General features: G+C 49.4%; 1 protein-coding gene across 4 annotated transcripts in view; it reads left to right on the top strand.

The window, feature by feature from the left end:
* KCNQ2 (potassium voltage-gated channel, KQT-like subfamily, member 2) overlaps nt 1-6,000 on the top strand; it is a 56,138-nt gene that overhangs the window by 35,738 nt on the left and 14,400 nt on the right. The window lies entirely within an intron of this gene.

Below are 6,000 nucleotides of genomic sequence, written 5' to 3'. Positions count from 1 at the left end.
GTGTGAGGTGTGCTCTGTCGTGTGTGTGAGGTGTGCTCTGTCACGTGTGAGGTGTGCTCTATCGTGTGTGTGAGGTGTGCTCTGTCATGTGTGTGAGGTGTGCTCTGTCAGGTGTCAGGTGTGCTCTGTCACGTGTGTGAGGTATACTCTGTTGTGTGTGTGAGGTATGCTCTCCTGTGTGTGCTCAGTTATATGTGAGTTGTGCTGTGCCATGTGTACTCTGTTGTGTGTGTGAGGTATATTGTACTGTGTGTGCTCTGTCATGTGTGCTCTCTGTGTGTTTGAGACATGCTTTGTTGTGTGTGCAAGGCATGCTCTGCATAAGTATGAGGTGTGTCTGTTTGTGTCAATGTGTCCTGCAGAGGGGGCTGCCCTGGGGGTGCAGGTCGCATGTGTGCATGTGAGTGATTGCTGATGGTGATGTTGTGGCTGGTGGTGAAGTTGGCTCCTTAACACCTCTCCTGCATCTGCTGCCTCCTCAAACCTGGGCTTCCTCTATAGCACTTGGACAGCAGGTGGGGGGCTCCATGAGCCCTGGGACTCTCCAGCTCTCTGTCAGCCAGTGGCCTTCAGATGGGAGCTCACTGAGCAGATACAAATGATTTTTCTAGAGTGCATCACTGGGGTCCCATCCAGGGTCTCCAGAGTGAGCAGAAGGCAGCTGGGGCCCTTTGTCCATCCGGTGAGGGCTTCACATCTGCTTCCCCTGGATTGGTTTTTCTGTGTTTCCCAGTCTGGCTAGGAGCTGCCAGATGTGGCCCACCGTTCTGGCCCTGTGCGGGTGGCAGGGAGGTGACCTTCTGAGGACTGACCTGGCTGAGTCAGACAGGTACAGAGACATAACAGTCTCAAGAAGTGGCCATGAGAAATCTGTCCAGCTGAAATGGGGCATCCTGGTCCCCTAATGGTTATAGACATTAAAGCTGACTGCCTTCAGGCTACCTGTGCCTGACCTGCTGACCTCTGGTTCCACTGAGTTCTTTGTGGCCCAGTGTCCACCCTAGGCTGTAGGTCTGGACTGGATGGATGTTCTTGTCCAGCATCCCCTGGGGACTAGCTTTTCTGAGGCTGCTGAGGAGGGGCTTGGGAGGGCAAGGCCCCCCTCCACCTTCTATCCCCAAAGAGAGAGCATGGTGAGGCTGCCACAAAGCTCTGTTGGGGACCAGGCATTCTGGGTGGAGTCAGGCCATTGTGTCCTGGAGGCTGACCACTGGCTGAGGCTGACCTCTGGCTAGGCTGGCACAGGGGATGGAGAGTGGACTGGAAGGACAGGGTGGGGGCTCATATGCGCAGCTCACCTGGAGACACTTGTCATAGTTCACCATCACTATCCTGACCTCTCCTGAGAGCTTGCACATGAGGAAGGTGGACTGGCCATGTCCAAGCCTGCTCTGACTGGTGGAGGTGTCTCTCAGGCTGCCTTCACCCTTAGCCCTCTCCAGGGAGGTTACCCGGGTGCCCACAGCTCCTCTACCTGACTCAGTTCTCATGCTGGTTGCCATGGTTTTAACCCCCTTGCAACAGTTTTGTCTCAGCCGCTCTCTCTCTCCCCCCATCCCTGCTTTCTCCTCTCCCAAATCCCAAACTCTTTCCCTCACTTTACTGTGACTGTCCTTGCCCTGCCTGGGCCCTTGTCATGCCTGCACTGTCTGTGGGAATGAGCTGGTGGACTGAAAGCAGGACTGCAGGTGAGGACACAGGTGGGCTCCCTGGGGTGCTCTGTGGACTGTTCTACGCCCCCCTCCATGGTTCTCGCTGGAACCTTCCATGTCCGGCCACCCCCTCCAGGGTCCTCTGTGGAATCTTCTGAGCCTTGTCTCCTTACCCTTCTCTGTGGAGTGTTCTCTGCCCTCCCCTCCTCAGATCTCTGCAGATCTGTGGCCTCCACCCCCTCCTCTGTGGAGCATTTTGTGCCCTGCCCCCACCTGCAGGCTTCTCTGTGGAACATTCTGTATACTCTTCCCCTTCCAGGCGTCTCTGTGGAGTGTTCCACGTCCTCCTCACACTCCAGGCTTCTCTGGAGGGTGCTCTAGTCCATGCTGCCCTTCCAGAGTTCTCTGTGGAGCATTCCGTTTCCTGTCCTTTGCCCTGCCCCCCACCCAGTAGATCTATCTTTTTGTGGTGTGTGTTCAGGTGGTATTGGGGGAGGTGGTGTCTGAGCAGAGGATCTCAGGCTCTGAGGAGGCTCCTGGCTTGCGGAGAGGCTTGGTGAGTGTGGAGGAGGAGTGGACTCAGAATGAAGACCCTCACTTGGTCCCCAGGACCTGCTTGTCCTGGGTGTCCACAGCAGAGGATTGGAAATCCGTCCAGTGCTTGATACTGCGTGGACTGACCTGACCCTGGTTCTGAGAGGCCTGAAGGCTGAGTAACCCTTTAGACATGCCATCTCCATTGGTGGGAATTTCTGCCTGCCCCTTGGGTATGGCACCCTCCCTGTGAGGGAACCCATGGGAGCTGCCCTGTATTCTTCAGGCCCTGGCGTGGCCCTCAGTTGGCACAGAATGCCCCAGGGATGGGTCGGCCCTGGGCAGTGCAAAGTGGCACTGTGGATTGGGCTGACTTACTACTCTGGGGTGTGGGCTCTAGTGACGTCACTTGTTCTTCCTGTACCAGCCTCACGGTCCCTCTCACACCCGGAGGACCCCTTCCCAGCATCTGTCTCTCCTCGCTCCCTCCACCTCTGGACGGCAGCGCCTCTATGTCCTCCTGTCTTTGTCCTGTCTGGTCTTGCAGGTGTTTGGACAACTGGGCCCCAGGCTAGGATCTGGGGTATGTACCACCCAGTGTCGACATGGTCAGCACCCTCATCTGGCCTGGGAGACTGGGCAGCATCACATGCTCTGAGCAGAGTTCCTTGGCACCCCAGCAATGAAGCCACATTCAGCGCAATCCCTGCTGGGACCCCTCCCATTCCCAGAGTGCTGAGTCTCCAGAACTGTCTGTCTGGTCAGGAGGAAGCAACCACTGTGGCTGTTTAGCTAAAAGCTTGTTACAGTGACATGAAGTAGGAAATCAGTCCTCTCTGTCTTTCCAACTACACTTAGATGCCCAGTGACCATGTCTGACTGTGGTAGCCACCCCACACCATTTCAGCTCAAGTGTACAACGTTCTGCCTCAGATGCAGGTCCAGGAATATGCACCTTGGCCAACTTGGTGGCATTGGAATCTATTTACAAGGCAGAGAAGGAGCTTTGGGGAAATGGGAAAGAAATTCTCAGGGCCCAGAGTGTGGTGGGTAGCCTCCTGTTGAAGACTTCTAAAGCTGGTTTATTTTTGTTCAATTTTTTGTTGGAACTGTGTCTTTTTTATAATGGAAGAAATTTTCTATGAAGTGAAATCTATTTGTTAGGTGATAGGATTTTGGATCCAGTTGTCAGGTGTGGTCACATTTGTGCTCACTCATGTAGCCCTGTGCATGGCAGAACTCCTGGCACCCTCTAACGGTCTGCTGGACCTGGGGCCCCTGCTGCAGCCTCTGTACACTCCATCTTATGGAGGCCTGAGTCTCCGTCACTCACCCTCTGTTTTCCAAGCATGGCGGCCTGATCTCTCCTGATGAAGTCTCACCATGCATACTTCTAAGGAGCACTCGGGCTACACCTCATCTGGAATAGACTTGTTTGTTCCTTTGACATCCGTGGAATAGCCAGGATTTTTAGTAAAGTCACAGCTCACAAGTCAGTTCTTTGGTCTTACTTTTTCATTGTCCAACTTTCACATGCATATGAGGCAACTGAAAACAGCATGGCTTGGGTCAGACGCACCTTGGTCTTTAAACTGACATGTATGTAGCAATGGGCTCAAGTATGTAAAAAAGATGTGGATAGCCAGGGGTAGGAGAAGGATTGGGTCTGTGTCCATAGGGTCCCTGAGGGTCCTCAACTCAGAGACATTTAACAACAATAGTAGCAGCAGCACTTCTGAGAGACGCAGCAGAGCAGGTGCATCGGGGGCGGCACACAGCTGGGTTCAATGACTGCTGCACTGGTCATGGATCCAGATAAAAGGATGCTTGGCAACGTCAACCTTTTTCTCTGTGTGTGTGATATTTATAGGCCCAGGGATTTTGGTTTTTTTATGTTCAACTGTAACTCACACTGAAAGTATAGCATTTAAGCTTCATCAGTAGGTGCTTCAGATCTTTGCTTTCTGCAACCAAGGCTGTTATCGGAGCATCGCTGTTGTTGATTCATCTTTTCAGCTCCTGTTGCCTTTTTGGTATAATCCAGGTTAGGGCACTTGCTCAGCATGTTTATTGAGTAGATGCAGTGGAAGAACACAACCTTGATTTACAATTTTCCTAATTTTAAGCCGTGTAGTGTCTCTCTTGTTCTGTGTACAGGTTCTATATTAGCACAATTAAGTATTTTGGATTTCCTGTTGTCAGCAGTGTTATTCAATGTTATGATTTACACAGTTGAAGACCTTTGAATAGTTAGTGAAACAAAGGTACTCATTCAGGTATTCTGTTTTCAGTCAAGAGCCATTTACGTCAACAGTGATAGTCCTCTTCATTCCCCGCTTCTTCTCACTCTTCACATCCTCTTATGAATCTGGCTTGAATTTTTGTCACTTCCCTGTTGATATGCTGCTCTAGCCATTTAAAAATTTCCTTCAGCAAGTATTTGCTTGTATGTGATATTAATGGTTGAGTTCTATAAGTTCTCATTTTGTTGGGTCACCTTCTTTGGGATGGACACAAATGCTGATATCTTCTAGTCCATTTCCAGGTAACTCTCCAAATTTCCTAACATGGATGAGTGAGCACATCTGGTGCTGAATTAATTTGTTGAAATATCTCGATTGTTATTCTATCCATGCTTCGTAGCTTGTTTCTCACCAGTGCAGCCTGGGCTTCTCCCTTCAGTCTTCTGGGTTCTAGATCCCAAAGTGTCTGAAGGTGGACCAGTTCTTTCTGGTGCGGCGATTGTATGTGATCCTTCTGCCCAGGTTCTCCCATCGTTCAATACTTTGTCCATGAAATACTTCACAATTGCGACTCACGGCTTGAATTCCTCCCCCCCTCCCAGTTTTCAACTTGAGAAATGCCTAGTGTGTTCTATCTTTTGATTTTCTAACTCCAAGTCTTTGCATATTTCATTCTAATACTTTACTTTCTCTTTTCAAGCTTCCCTTTGAAATCTTCTGTTAGCTTTTCAGCATTTCTTTCTTTAGCGTCTCTACATTCTGGAGAAGGTTTCAGAATCTCTTCTGACATTCATTTTGATCTTTCTCTCTTGACTTTTTACCGATCTTTTGCTTTGTTCATGTTTAGTGTCTTTGATGCCATCACATAACCCATCTGGTCTTTGGTCATTTGTGTTTAACACATCATGTCTCTAAATTCTGGTGAGGTAGATAGACTCAAGGTCACACTTTGACTCTTGTGTATTTGTTCTAATTTTCTTCTGCTTCAACGTGAACCTGTCCATGGTTTGTCACTCCTGATGCAAACAGCGAGAAGTGTCTCCCCAGACCTATTTAAATCTATGCAGTTTTATAGGCTCCCACCAGATGGCAGCATGCACTGTGGGATAATGGGCAGAAAGGTTAACACATCCTACCAACTTGTTGTTGATTGTTTATTGCCCTTGAGTCGAGCACGACTCATAGCGACCCTATGAACAAAAGGCCTGAAGCCTTTCTATAGATATTGACCTTTATCCAAGTTCAGAGAGTTTCCAGAGGCATGTTGTTTAAGAAGTGGATGCCACTCCTGCTTCCCAAGGTGATGTTTAGAAGGTAATAAAACCCCCAAAACCAAAACCATGCATACTTCTGTGTATTCTTACCCAGAATCACTTAACCAGGAGGGAGTCGAAGTCTGTAAACCCACCAGGATTTTCAAGGATATTAAATGCAATTCAAGTTATTTCATTGTGTGCTTCCACCTAGGGTCTAACTTATCAGTTTAACACCTATAACAGGTTGTCTAAAGTAAGCAAGATGAGAGAAAACTAGATTCAAAGGAGCTGAATAAGTGAAGAAAGTCTCAAATC

Source organism: Elephantulus edwardii, unplaced genomic scaffold (genome assembly GCF_000299155.1).
Source record: "Elephantulus edwardii isolate Elephantulus edwardi_28Jun2011 unplaced genomic scaffold, EleEdw1.0 scaffold00193, whole genome shotgun sequence".
In the NCBI taxonomy this organism is placed as follows: domain Eukaryota; kingdom Metazoa; phylum Chordata; class Mammalia; order Macroscelidea; family Macroscelididae; genus Elephantulus; species Elephantulus edwardii.
This window is presented reverse-complemented; position numbering and strand designations above follow the sequence as displayed.